The 15,563-nt window shown below is 38.4% G+C and overlaps 1 pseudogene; it reads right to left on the minus strand.

The window, feature by feature from the left end:
• Nucleotides 1-316: 316 nt before the first annotated feature.
• On the minus strand, nucleotides 317-1,057 carry LOC138845148 (inducible T-cell costimulator pseudogene; annotated as a pseudogene).
• Nucleotides 1,058-15,563: the final 14,506 nt, after the last annotated feature.

Raw genomic sequence — 15,563 nt, forward strand, 5'->3', positions numbered from 1 at the left:
AGAGATCTGGATTGGAAGTGGAGCAGCTGGGACTGGAACCAGTGCCCATATGATATGGATGCTGGCACTGCAGGTGGCGGCTTTATCTGCAACACCACAGCGCTGGCCCCCATTTTTGGCTGCTTAAAAAAAAAGACACTTGTTTTACCGCATTGATAAAAGTAGGCCTAGATGGAGGAATTCTTTCCCAGTGAGGTCTGTTTGTTGAGCTCATGTGAGATGGGCTTTCTATAAAACTAGTTACAAGAAGGTGTTTGTTCTGAGAAAGCAGCAGCACCAAGGAAATCTGTGCAAATCCTGCTGGCTTTTAGAGTCACTAGTCCAGAATGAACAAAACACGAGCAGGAGATGGATGTGGTCCAATCAAGTCAAGTTGAACTCTGTAGTCCAGGAAACAAGGGACTCTTCTCACTTCAAGTTGAGTGGAACTGGCCAATGTGTGCCATGCCCAGGTGCCAGAGAGTTCTGTTGGTGTAGGTTTTTTAGCTGTGTTCACTGTTGCTATGAACATGTACTCACTATTTGGGTCACACATACTTGATATTTCTCTTTTGTAAGCTGAAAAATAAATATGCATCCAAAAATGTAGACTACCACAAAAACTGCACATCCTATGGGTAACCAGAACTTCACCTGGCAACAGAGCTGTGATTCATAAATATGCAAATACTCTCCTCTGAGAATCTCTACTTGAAAAGGAAGAGGATCAAAAATTGATAGTTCGCAGAAGTAATAGCTGGCATGAGAACTGCCCAAATTATATAGGAAAAAAAAGACTGTTGTTGAATAATTGATATTGACAGAATTTCAGAGCCTTAATGGACACTGTGTTTCCAGTCTCCTTTGTCTGCCTGAGGTCACAGAGGACTTATCTCCCTGACAACAGCTGCATTTTGGATTGCTGGACAATCATGGGGTATTTGCATAAAATTTGAACACCTCCATTGTGAAATGTAAACATCTCATACTTTGCAGAGTCATTGATATCTCCTTAAAGCGATTCCAACACAGTCAAGGAAAGGTTCAGGTGTCTGGAGTTCTCTGCTGAAGACCTCATTGCCAAGTCCCACCTTTGGGCTTTAAAACTGTGGCGGGGGCTGGCGCTGTGGTGTAGTAGGTAAAGCCACCACCTGCAGCTCCAGCATCCCATATGGTTGCAGGTTTGAGTCCAAGCTGCTTTTCCTCCAAACTGGCTCTCTGCTATGGCCTGGAAAAGCAGTAGAAGATGGCCCATGAAGGAAAGCTGAAAGAAGCTCCTGGCTTCTCATTTTGGATTGGTGCAACTCTGCACATTGTAGCCAACTGGGGAGTTAACCAGCGGATGAATGTTCTCTCTCTCTCTCCCCTTCTCCTTCTTTCTCTGTGTAACTATTTCAAATAAATAAATGAATGTTTCTAAAAAAAAAGCTGTGAAAGACTAGTTACAAATACTGGCAACCTTTCAGATTCCCTTAATTGATATCATCTTTAATTTACATTTACAGAAAAGGTTGTTTTTTAAATGTAATTATAATTAGCTACTTCTCAGCAACTTCCCCTTTATCTCTGTCACTTTATTATTGTTCTGACCAAACTACTGATTTCTTTTCACAGCAATGACAATATATTTTATATCATAAGATGTGTATCACTTATAAATTTTCTTTTCTTTGAATTTAGACATATCACTTATGAGCATCTTTAGTATCTTAGCTGAAGGCAATATTTTTTTTTAAATTTTTTTTTGGACAGGCAGAGTGGGCAGTGAGAGAGAGACAGAGAGAAAGGTCTTCCTTTTCCATTGGTTCACCTCCCAGTGGCTGCTGTGGCCAGCATGCTGTGGCTAGCACACCGTGCTGATCCAAAGCCAGAAGCCAGGTGCTTCTCCTTGTCTCCCATGTGGGTGCAGGGCCCAATGACTTGGGCCATCCTCCACTGCACTCCTGGGCAACAGCAGAAAATTTAAAGGTGATACACATCTTATGATATAAAATATATTGTCATTGCTGTGAAAAGAAATCAGTAGTTTGGTCAGAACAATAATAAAGTGACAGAGATAAAGGGGAAGTTGCTGAGAAGTAGCTAATAGACAGCTAATAGACAGCTGGACAGGAAGAGGAGCGAACAGGACAGAATCCAGTGCCCCGAACAGGACTAGAACCCAGGGTGCCGGCGCCACAGGTGGAGGATTAGCCTAGTGATCTGTGGCACCTGCCAAGGCAGTATTTACACTGTGAAGCTGAGTCATCAGCTTCCTCAAAGTTCTATAAGTTGTCATGATGATGTTCATATAAACAATTTCTCAGGGCTATTTTTGCCCAATGTAGTCATTCACAAGTACCAGGTAATATATTTAGTACATTTCTTGATTGTTATGGAACTTTAAATTTTACTAGATTTAAAGCTAATGTATTTTGAGATAATTCTAATAGATAGCACAATCTTTGACTTATAATTTTTTAATATTTCTTTTTTTATGATTTTTTATTTTATTTTATGATCACTTTTCTTTCTTTTTTTTTTAGTAAATTTAAATTTCCAAAGTACAGTTTATGGATTACAATGGCTCCCCGCCCCCCAATTTCCCTCCCACTCATACCCCTCCCATCTCCCACTCCCTCTCCCATTCCATTCACATCAAGATTCATTTTCAATTATCTTCATATACAGAAGATCGATTTAGTATACATTAAGTAAAGATTTCATCAGTTTGCACCCACACCGAAACACAAAGTGTAAAATACTATTTCATTACTAGTTATAGCATTACTTCACATTGGACAACACATTAAGGACAGATCCCACATGAGAAGTAAGTACACAGTGACTCCTGTTGTTGACTTAACAATTTGACACTCTTGTTTATGGTGTCAGGAATCTCCCTAGGCTCTAGTCATGAGTTGCCAAGGCTATGGAAGCCTTTTGAGTTCGCTGACTTTGATCTTTTTTTTTTCTTTTTTTTTAACTTTTATTCAATGAATATAAATTTCCAAAGTACGACTTATGGATTACAATGGCTTGCCCCCAGTACCGTCCCTCCCACCCACAACCCTCCCCTTTCCCACTCCCTCTCCCCTTCCATTCACATCAAGATTCATTTTCGATTATCTTAATATACAGATCACCTTAGTATACATTAAGTAAGGATTTCAACAGTTTGTTCCCACACAGAAACATAAAGTGAAAAATAATAGATGATTTTTTTTAAATGATGATGAAATCAGATCAGACCTATTGTCATGTTTAATCCCAGTGAGAGTCAAGTTGGGAATTGATAATTTCTTCTTTTTTTTTTTTTACAGAAGATCAGTTTAGTATGCATTAAGTAAAGATTTCAACAGTTTGCACCCCCATAGAAACACAAAGTGAAATATATTGTTTGAGTATGTGTTATAGCATTAAATCTCAATGCACAGCACATTAAGGACAGAGATCCTACATGAGGAGTAAGTGCACAGTGACTCCTGTTGTTGACTTTACCAATTGACACTCCTGTCTAGGGCATCAGTAATCTCCCTATGCACCAGTCATGAGTTTCCAAGGCTATGGAAGCCCCTTGAGTTCTCCGACTCTTATCTTGTTTAGACAAGGTCATAGTCAAAGTGGAGGTTCTCTCCTCCCTTCAGAGAAAGGTACCTCCTTCTTTGAAGACCTGTTCTTTCCACTGGGATCTCACTCACAGAGATCTTTTGCCAGAGTGTCTTGGCTTTCCATGCCTGAAATACTCTCATGGGCTTTTCAGCCAGATCCGAATGCCTTTAGGGCTGATTCTGAGGCAGAGTGCTATTTAGGACATCTGCCATTCTATGAGTCTGCTGAGTATCTCACTTCCCATGTTGGATCACTCTCCCCTTTATTTATTCCATCGGTTAGTGTTAGCAGGTACTAGACTTGTTTATGTGCTCCCTTTGACTCTTAGTCCTTTCATTATGATCAATTGTGAACTGAAATTGATCACTTGGACTGGTTAGATGGCATTGGTACATGCCACCTTGATGGGATTGAATTGGAGTCCCCTGGTATGTTTCTAACTCTACCATTTGGGGCAAGTCAGCTTGAGCATGTCCCAAATTATACATCTCTTCCCTCTCTTATTCCTACTCTTATGTTTAACAGGGATCACATTTCAGTTACTTTTCAACACTTAAGAATAACTGTGTGATAATTACAGAATTAAACCAGTCATATTAAGTAGAACAGACAAAAAAAAACTACTAAGAGGGATAATGTATTAAGTTGTTCATTAACAGTCAGGGCTATGCTGATCAAGTCACCATTTCCCATTGTGTCCACCTCACTCCAACAGGTTTCCCTCTTGGTGTTCAGTCAGTTGTCACCGATCAGGGAGAACATATGGTATTTGTCCCTGTGGGACTGGCTTATTTCACTCAGCATGATGTGTTCCAGATTCCTCCATTTTGTTGCAAATGACTGGAATTCGTTGTTTCTTACTGCAGTATAGTATTCTAAAGAGTACATATCCCATAATTTCTTTATTCAGTCTACCGTTGATGGGCATTTAGGTTGGTTCCAGGTCTTAGTTATTGTGAATTGAGCTGCAATAAACATTAGGGTGCAGACCTCTTTTTTGTTTGCCAATTTAAATTCCTTTGGGTAAATTCCAAGGAGTGGGATGGCTGGGTCAAACGGTAGGGTTATCTTCAGGTTTCTGAGGAATCTCCAGACTGACTTCCATAGTGGCTTGACCAGTTTGCATTCCCACCAACAGTGGGTTAGTGTCCCTTTTTCCCCACATCCTCACCAGCATCTGTTGTTGGTAGATTTCTGGATGTGAGCCATTCTAACCGGGGTGAGGTGAAACCTCATTGTGGTTTTGATTTGCATTTCCCTGATTGCTAATGACCTTGAACATTTTTTCATGTGCCTGTTGGCCATTTGGATTTCCTCTTTTGAAAAATGTCTATTGAGGTCCTTGGCCCATCTCTTAAGTGGGTTGTTGGTTTTGTTGTTGTGGAGTTTCTTGATCTCTTTGTAGATTCTGGTTATTAACCCTTTATCTGTTGCATAGTTTGCAAATATTTTTTCCCATTCTGTCGGTTGTCTCTTCATTCTCCTGACTGTTTCTTTTGCAGTACAGAAACTTCTCAATTTGATGCAATCCCAATAGTTGATTTTGGCTTTGCCTGCCTGTGCCTCCCGGGTCTTTTCCAGAAATTCTTTGCCTATGCCAATATCTTGAAGGGTTTCTCCAATGTTCTCTAGTAACTTGATGGTGTCAGGTCGTAGATTTAGGTCTTTAATCCATGTTGAGTGGATTTTTGTGTAAGGTGTAAGGTAGGGGTCTTGCTTCATGATTCTGCACGTGGAAATCCAATTTTTCCCAGCACCATTTATTGAATAGACTGTCCTTGCTCCAGGAATTAGTTTTAGATCCTTGATCAAATATAAGTTGGCTGTAGATGTTTGGGTTGATTTATGGTGTTTCAGTTCTGTTCCATTGGTCTATCCATCTGTTTCTGTACCAGTACCATGCTGTTTTGATTACAACTGCCCTGTAGTATGTCCTGAAATCTGGTATTGTGATGCCTCTGGCTTTGTTTTTGTTGTACAAGATTGCTTTAGCTATTCGAGGTCTCTTGTGCCTCCATATAAATTTAAGCACCATTTTTTCCAGATCTGAGAAGAAGGTCTTCGGTATCTTGATTGGTATTGCATTGAATCTGTAAATTGCTTTTGAGAGAATGGACATTTTGATGATATTGATTCTTCCAATCCATGAGCATGGAAGATTTTTCCATTTCTTGGTATCCTCTTCTATTTCTTTCTTTAAGGTTTTGCAATTTTCATCGTAGAGATCTTTAACGTCTTTGGTTAAGTTTATTTCAAGGTATTTGATTGTTTTTGTAGCTATTGTGAATGGGATTGATCTTAGCAGTTCTTCCTCAGCCATGGCATTGTCTGTGTATACAAAGGCTGTTGATTTTTGTGCATTGATTTTATACCCTGCTACTTTGCCAAACTCTTCTATGAGTTCCAATAGTCTCTTGGTAGAGTTCTTTGGGTCTCCTAAATACAGAATCATGTCATCTGCAAAGAGGGATAGTTTGAGTTCTTCCTTCCCAATTTGTATCCCTTTAATTTCTTTTTCTTGCCTAATAGCTCTGGCTAGAACCTCCAGAACTATATTGAATAGCAGTGGTGAGAGTGGGCATCCCTGCCTGGTGCCAGATTTCAGTGGAAATGCTTCCAACTTTTCCCCATTCAATAGGATGTTGGCTGTGGGTTTTTCATAGATTGCTTTGATTGTATTGAGGAATGTTCCTTCCAAACCCAGTTTGCTTAGAGTTTTCATCATGAACGGGTGTTGTATTTTATCAAATGCTTTCTCGGCATTTTTTGAGATAATCATATGGTTTTTCTTTTGCAGTCTGTTAATGTGGTGTATCACATTGATTGTCTTGCGCACATTAAACCATCCCTGCATACCAGGGATAAATCCCACTTGGTCTGGGTGGATGATCTTTCTGATGTGTTGTTGCATTCTATTGGCCAGAATTTTATTGAGGATTTTTGCATCTATGTTCATCAGGGATATTGGTCTGTAATTCTCTTTCAGTGCTGCATCTTTCTCTGGCTTAGGAATTAAGGTGATGCTGGCTTCATAGAAAGAATTTGGGAGGACTCCCTCTTTTTCGATTGTTCTGAATAGTTTGAGAAGAAATGGGATTAGTTCTTCTTTAAATGTCTGGTAGAATTCAGCAGTGAATCCATCTGGTCTTGGGCTTTTCTTTGTTGGGAGGGCCTTTATTACTGTTTCAATTTCTGTCTCAGTTATGGGTCTGTTTAGGTTTTTGATGTCTTCCTGGTTCAATTTAGGCAGGTTGCATGTGTCCAGGAATCTATCCATTTCTGATAGGTTTCCCTGTTTGCTGGCATACAAGTCCTTGTAGTAATTTCTGATGATTCTTTTTATTTCTGTGGTGTCTGTTGTTACGTTTCCTTTTTCATCTCTGATTTTATTGATTTGGGTCTTTTCTCTTCTTTTTTTAGTTAGTTGGGCCAATGGGGTGTCAATTTTGTTTATTTTTTCAAAAAACCAGCTCTTCGTTTGGCTGATTTTTTGTAATGTTTTTCTTGATTCAATCCTGTTGATTTCTTCTCTGATTTTAATTATTTCTCTTCTCCTACTAGATTTGGGTCTGGTTTGCTGTAGGTTTTCTAGATCCTTGAGGTGAATTGCAAGCTCATCTATTTGGTGCCTTTCCAATTTCTTGATGTAGGCACCTATTGATATAAACTTCCCTCTTAACACTGCTTTTGCTGCGTCCCATAAGTTTTGGTATGTTATGCTGTTATCCTCTTTTACTTCCAGAAAGTTTTTGATTTCTCTTTTGATTTCTTCTATGACCCATTGTTCATTCAGGAGCATGTTGTTCAATCTCCATGTGTTTGCGTATGCTCTAGGGATTCCTGAGTTGCTAATTTCCAACTTCATTCCTTTATGGTCTGAGAAGCTGCATGGTATGATTCTAATTCTTTTGAATTTGCTGAGACTTGCTTTATGGCCTAGTATGTGGTCAGTCCTAGAGAAGGTTCCATGTACTGCTGAGAAGAATGTAAAATCTTTAGTTGTAGGATTGAAAGTTCTGTATATATCTGTTAGATCCATTTGGGCTATAGTGTCATTTAAATCTACTGTATCCTTGTTGATCTTCTGACCGGATGATCTGTCTATTTCTGAGAGTGGAGTATTGAAGTCCCCCAGTACTACTGTATTGGGGTCTAAGTCTCCCTTTAAGTCCGTTAATAAATCTTTTAGATAAACTGGTGCCCTGTAGTTAGGTGCATATACATTGATAATTGTTATATCTTCCTGTTGAATTGATCCCTTAATCATGATATAGTGTCCCTCTTTGTCTCTCTTAACAGTTTTTGTGGTAAAGTTTATGTTGTCCGATATTAAGATGGCTATGCCCGCTCTTTTTTCATTTCTGTTGGCATGGTATATCTTTTTCCAGCCTTTCACTTTCAGTCTGTATGGATCTTTGTTTGAAAGATGTGTTTCTTGTAAGCAGCAAATAGATGGGTTTTGTTCCTTAACCCAATCAGCCAATCGGTGTCTTTTCACTGGACAGTTCAGGCCATTCACGTTCAATGTGACTAACGATAAGTGGTAACTTTGCCCTGCCATTTGCCAAAGATAAGTTCTAATATATGCTTTGAATTCCCTGTGATCTTTTGCTGTGAGGTTTCCTTCCTTGGTTTCCTTCCTTTACCTTCTTTCATATTGATGACCGTGTTTCTGTGTTTCTGTGTGTAACACATCTTTAAGCATCTTTTGCAGGGCTGGACGAGTGGCAACAAATTCTTTCAATTTCTGTTTGCAATGAAAAGTCTTTATTTCACCTTCATTCACAAATTAGAGCTTTGCAGGATATAATATTCTGGGCTGGCAGTTTTTCTCTCTTAGTACCTGGGCTGTATCTCGCCATTCCCTCCTAGCTTTTAGAGTTTCTGATGAGAATTCAGCTGTGAGTCTGATTGGAGATCCTCTGAGAGTAATCTGACATTTCTCTCTTGCACATTTTAGGATCTTTTCTTTATGTTTCACTGTGGAGAGTTTAATTACAACGTGTCGTGGTGAGGATCTCTTTTGGTCATGTTTATTAGGGGTTCTGTGAGCTTCCTGTACTAGGATTTCTCTGTCCTTCTCCAAACCTGGGAAATTTTCTGCTAATATCTCACTAAAAAGGCCTTCTAATCCTTTCTCCCTCTCCATGCCTTCAGGAACTCCTAGAACCCGAATGTTGGTTTTTTTAATAGTATCCTGAAGATTCCCAACAATATGTTTTAGATTTCTAATTTCCTCTTCTTTTCTTTGGTCTGACTGTATCCTTTCCTGTTCTCTGTCTTGTAAGTCTGATATTCTCTCTTCTGCTTCACCCGTTCTGTTTGTAAGGCTCTCTATTGTGTTTTTCATTTGATCTATTGAATTCTTCACTTCAGTCACTATCACAGTTTCCTGTTCTACTAGTTGTTTCGTTTCATTTTGATTCCTCCTTAATATTTCATTTTCATGAGAGAGGTTTTCTATCTTGTCCATTAAGGATTTGTGTAGTTCCAGAATTTGTTTTTGAGAACTTCTTAATGTTCTTATCAATTTTTTTGAGATCTGCTTCTTGCATTTCTTCTATGTCATCATCTTCATAATCTTGAATTGGGGTGTCTTTTTCATTTGAGGGCGTCATGGTGACTTCCTTGTTTTTATTACCTCGGTTTTTGCGTTTGTTATTTGGCATATTGGAGATATTTGGTTTCTTCACTGTGGTGCTTTTTCTTGTTATACTCTAGATTAAGTGGACTATCTGTTTTTGATGGAGCCTTAGGGCTTGAGATGGGTGTGGCCTGAGAGCTCTGTTTGGTGTGCCAAAGGTGACACTCCCAGGTTAGGCGTGGTATATCTCTCTCTTTCTTTCTTTTTTTGATTCAAAAGGGAAGTAATTCCGCACAGCTGAACGAAGTTGGAGGTAGTTAGCAGGCAAATGCTATACCCACAGGAGCCAGAGATCAGAAGCTCTTTCCCAAGAACCCCAAAACACAAAAACTCCTCTTGGTCATGTTGCCTGCATTTTTAAGCATGAAACACCCATTTGCTGTGTTTTTTCTTTCCTAATGGCTACTCTGTCTAAACTCTTGCTTGTATTGTGTCATAATACAAAATTTAGGAAGGAAGAAGGCAAAACAAACTGAGACGCAGAAACAGTTTAGGAAATTGGCACTCAAGAAACCAAGAATCGGGTGAGGCACCCAAACAAATGACAGAAAGCCAGACTTGGAGCAAGCCAACAGCTGTGCCCTGATTGAAAAAGACCATTCCTCCTGTGCCCTGAACTCCATATTCCAGCCTCAAATCCAAAGCTCACATCAGAAAATTCATTACAAACTATGAGAAATAAGAAAAATGTGAAAAAAGCCAAAGAAATCCAGAATCCTTAGTGATATTGGGCTTGATTTAGTCACAATGAATCGGCTGTTTCTGGATTCATCCACCCCTCCCAGCGGAATGGCTGTGGACTTCCGATTGAATTAACCTGAAAGTGGCAGTCACACTCAATTTGGAGGGAATTAATATTTGTTCCCTCAGCAAAAGGGTTCCATTTCATTTTCCAAAACCAAAAATTCATCTTGGTCGTGTTGCCTTTAGATTTCTAATCATGAAATGCCCATTTGTTGTGTTTTTTCTTTCCTAATGGCTACTCTGCCTAAACTCTTGCTTGTATTGTGTCACAATACAAAATCTGGGAAGGAAGAAGGCAAAACAAACTCAGACCCAGAAACAGTTTAGGGAATTGCCGCTCAAGAAACCAAAAATTGGCTGAGGCACCCAAACCAATGAAAGAAAGCCAGACTTGGAGCAAGCCAACAGCTGTGCATTGATTGAAAAAGACCATTCCTCCCGTGCCCTGAACTCCAAATTACACCCTCAACACCAAAGCTCACAACTGAAACTTCGTTACAAACCATGATAAAGAAACAAAATGTTGAAAAAGCCAAAGAAATCCAAGAATCCTTAGTGATATTGGGCTTGATTTAGTCACAAGGAAACTGGCTGTTTCTGGATTCATCCACCCCTCCCAACTGACTGGCTGTGGAATTCTGATTGAATTCACGTGAAAATCACACTCACAATCGATTTGGAGGGAATTTTTATCTATCCCCTCAGCAAAAGGGTTCCATTTGATTTTCCCAAACACAAAAACTCATCTTGGTCATGTTGCCTGTATGTTTCTAAGCATGAAACACCCATTTATTGTGTTTTTTTTCTTTCCTAATGGCTAATTTTCTAAATTCTTGCTTGTATTGCATCAGAATACAACATTTGGGAGGGAAGAAGGGAAAAAAACTCAGACCCAGAAACAATTTAGGAAATTGCCACTCAAGAAACGAAAAATCGGCTGAGGCACCCGAAACAATGACAGAAATCCAGAATTGGAGGAAGCCAACAGCTGTGCCCTGATTGAAAAAGACCATACCTCCCATGCCCTGAACTCCATATTCCAGCCTCATATCCAAAGCTCACATCAGAAAATTCATTACAAACCATGAGAAATCAGTAAAATGTGAAAAAAATAAAGAAATCCAAGAGTTCTTAGTGATATTGGGCTTGATTTAGTCACAAGGAAACCGGCTGCTTCCGGATTCATCCACCCCTCACAGTAGACTGGCTGTGGAATTCTGATTGAATTAACCTGACAACCGCACTCACACTGGATTTGGAGGGAATTAATATCTGTACCCTCAGCAAAAGTGTTCCATTTCATTTTCCAAAACACAAAAGCTCCTCATGGACATGCTGCCTGTGGATTTCTAACATGAAATGCCGATTTGTTGTGTTTTTTATTTCCTAATGGCTACTCTGTCTAAACTCTTGTTTGTATTGCGCCAGAATACAAAATTTGGGAAAGAAGAGGGCAAAACAACTCAGACCCTGAAACAATTTAGGCAATTTCCGCTCAAGAAACCAAAAATCGGCTGAGGCACCCTGAACAATGACAGTAAGCCAGAATTGCAGCAAGCCATAAGTTGTGCCCTGATTGAAAAAGACCATTCCTCCCTTCCCTGAACTCCATATTCCAGACTCAAATCCAAGCTCACATCAGAACATTCATTGCAAACCATGATAAATATAAAAAATATGAAAAAAAGTCCTAGAAATCCGAGAGTCCTTAGTGATATTAGGCTTGATTTAGTCACAGGGAAACTGGCTGTTCTCAGATTCATCCACCCCTCCCAGCTGACTGTGGAATTCTGATTGAATTAACCTGAAAATCTCATACACACTTGATTTGGAGGGAATTAATATCTGTCCCCTCAGTGAAAGTGTTCCATTCTGGTGGAATAGGAAAAACAATATGACCTGGGAGTGAGAAAACCTCAAGCAGAGTCCTACACTTGGAACAGAAGTAAATTTTCTACTCCTTGTCCCAAGTTTCCATGTAAGAAATGAAGAGGTTAGTTAATTGCCATAGTTTCTCCCAGCTCCTTTACACTATTGTTTGATAGTCTGTCTCTCTTTCATGTTCCAGGAATCCTATATGAGAAAAGGAACACTAAATTAGGATAATTTCCACTTCAAATTAGGTGCTCAAGTAATGAAATTCTTTTCTTTTTTGATAAAACATGAGCCCACATTGTTTTATTGCTTCCCAAACTTATCATCTGCTGGCACCAGGAAGAACATAGCCACAATCTCTTTACTGTGAAGGGAGAACTTCTGCTGGAAGCCTGGGACATTATGACAAGAGACAGAATTTAAAACCATCTTAGTCACAGAATACATTGGCCCTCCTGAAGTTCAACTAAGGGAATAAGGACAGAATTGCCACCCAGCACTAGAGATGATCAGCACTCCAAATGTCACATTTGGCAACCTGCACCAGGATCTTTGTGTCATGCAAGGAATTTCTATCCCTGAGCCAATTGGAATGACAGAGAGGGGGTGCTAGAATTTTCTACACTATTCCGCCACAGAACTTTCTTTTTTTTAAAGGTTTGTTTATTTGAAAGGCAGAGTTACAAAGAGGCAGAGGCAGGGGAAGAGAACTTCCATCCATTGGTTCACTCCCCAAATGGCCACAACAGCTCAAGCTGGGCTGATCTCCCACATGGGTACATGTTTGCAAGCACTTGGGCCATCTTCTACTGCTTTCCCAGGCCATAGAAAGTGCTGGGTCAGAAGTAGAGCACCTGGGTCTCAAATGGGCACTCATAATGTATACCAGCACTGCAGGCATTGGCCTTAACCACTACACCACAGCACCATCCCTAGAACTTTCTTTAAAATAATGAATGTAAGCAAAGGAAAAGCCATTTTTTGTCCATATGGTCCTATAATACACTGAGGCTTCAAAAAGTTCATAGTAAAAAATAGATGGATTTATTTTGGTGCAAGAATTTTGAAATCCATACATAGCTTGTACTTCATTCTATTTGAGCACTACTGCTAGGTAAAATGATGCTGTTTCTGGTCAAAAGCCAAGAGATGCTTCCAGGTATCCCATGTGGGTGCAGCGACCCAAGCACTTGGGCAATGCTCTGCAACTTTCCCAGGCACATTAGCAGGGGGACAGATCAGAAATGGAATAACTGGGACTCAAATGGGGCACCCATATGAAATGTCAGCAATACAGGAGATGTCTTTACCCGCTCCACCAAAATGTCAGCCCCCACTCTTTATATGTTTTATATTTCATCTCTAAATTGCTCATTATAAGCTTAAGCATGGGGTGGCACTGTGGTGTAGCAGGTAAAGCTGCTGCCTGCAGTGCTGGCATCCCATATGGGCACCAGTTCGAGTCCTAGCTGTTCCACTTACAATCTAGTTCACGGCTATTGCCTGGAAAGTCAGTAGAGGATAGCCCAAATTCTTGGGCCCCTGTATCTATGAGAGAGACCTGGAAGAAGCTCCTGGCTCCTGGCCTTGTATAAGCACAGCTCCAGCTGTTGCAGCCAATTGGGAAGTGAACCAGCAGATGGAAGACCCCCTGCCTCTGCCTCTGCTTCTCTCTCTGTGTAACTCTGACTTCCATATAAATGAATAAATCTTTTTAAAAAAATTAAGTTTAACCAAATGCAAAGTCCATAGTTTCTAGTAAAGTAAGATATAAATTATAAAAGTGGCTTACTACTCATAAATGCATCCTGCATGACATAAGTACCCTTGTGATTTGGTGCTTAATAATGTAAGAGGAATTTTTTTCCACTTTGATTACAAGTTTTCGAACTGGCTATATTGTCTATTGAGTTGAATTATTATACACTTTATGTCATTAATTGAAGACTTGCAAATCTGTCAATGTTCTTAATGTCCACAACATGTTCCACCACCAGGAATCCACTGAGATACATCCATAGCTTGATGCTTCATTACTCTTTAACAGAACATTGAGTTCTCCATTCTAGTGATGTTTATGATTGGAACATGTTAATTACAGCTTGTTTTATCATCTTACGATTTTTTCTGTTTTAAGCAGAAGCACTTTGACAGCAGCTATCAATGAAAAGTAGAGTATTTGGGGGAAAAAGTAATAAGTTTAGAGTGGAGGTTTCTTAGGAAGTTCAACACTGTTAGCACAAGTCCAGCAGAGTATGTAAGCAGCCTAGGACTTGTTCTCTTCTGAATGAGATGAATTGCTAGAATTATATAGCATAACCCAGAATCTTGAAATTCAGATAGACATCTACACCAATGAATACTGACTTATAGTTTAAGGTATATGATAAGCATTTTCAGTTATAATATACATAAAATATAAAATATATATTATATAATATAACATAATATAATAATATAATATAATAACATAATATGTAATATATTATAATAATATATTATATATTATTATAACATATTATATTATCATCTATACATAGTATATTATATATTATATGTAATATTATTTTAATAACAATATTATAATATATAATATTTATTATAATATAATGTAATATAATATATAGTAGTATAATATAATAATATAGTGCATGATATAATGATAATATAATATGTAATATATATATAATATAATGTAATAATATAAATATTGTACATTATAATATAATATATATGTATATTATGTACATATACATATATATATAGCACATTTTTATGATCATCCTGATTTTAGGACATAAAATACTGGATATACATTGCTATATGCAATAAAGAAAAAAAGTATATTAAACTTTAATTTTTGGTTTTAAAAATTTGTTCTGAAAATGCAGAAAGCTTCCAAATGATTCAACTTGCTACAATTAGGATAATTTACACCCATGAATATTAGTTTCTATCTCTGATTAATCTCAAATTAATAATTGTGGCTATAAAGCATTTTAACATAACTATCATTTTAATGCTGATAATATTAACCAAACAGGTGGTTATGGGGGTAAAACAAGAAAGGCTATAAAAAAAGTCTAAATTATGATAGTACTCCAATGAAGCCTTATAATATACTTACATAATATTGATGATAGTATAACCTGCTAAGTCCCTTTCTCTTGAGGAAAATTATCTTTGGCTAGCAGATTTAACTATACTCTGTTGCCAAACTAGTCCCCGGACAATGGACTTTCTAAAATCACTCAAATTGTGGCCACTCTGACTTCATCAACTTATGTCAATATAATATTATATCACATATGCCTTAGAGAAAGAAAGGAGTTTGCCACCCAGAAATAGATTTCACTTTGGGATTTCACTGCATCTACTCTTCCTAACAGTAGCTTTCAAGGCTAAATAGCCTTTTCATGCTAATGGACCTAGCTGCAGAAGTATAATCTTTTTTTTTTCATTTTTTCTGTCTTTTTTTTAAAGTTTTATTTAATGAATATAAATTTCCAAAGTACGATTTATGGATTACAATGGCTTCCCCCCCCATACCGTCCCTCCCACCCACAACCCTCCCCTTTCCCACTCCCTCTCCCCTTCCATTCACATCAAGATTCATTTTTGATTATCTTAATATACAGAAGATCAGCTTAGTATACATTAAGTAAGGATTTCAACAGTTTGCTCCCACACAGAAACATAAAGTGAAAAATAATAGATGATTTTTTTTAAA

This window comes from Oryctolagus cuniculus, chromosome 14 (assembly GCF_964237555.1).
Source record: "Oryctolagus cuniculus chromosome 14, mOryCun1.1, whole genome shotgun sequence".
Classification (NCBI taxonomy): domain Eukaryota; kingdom Metazoa; phylum Chordata; class Mammalia; order Lagomorpha; family Leporidae; genus Oryctolagus; species Oryctolagus cuniculus.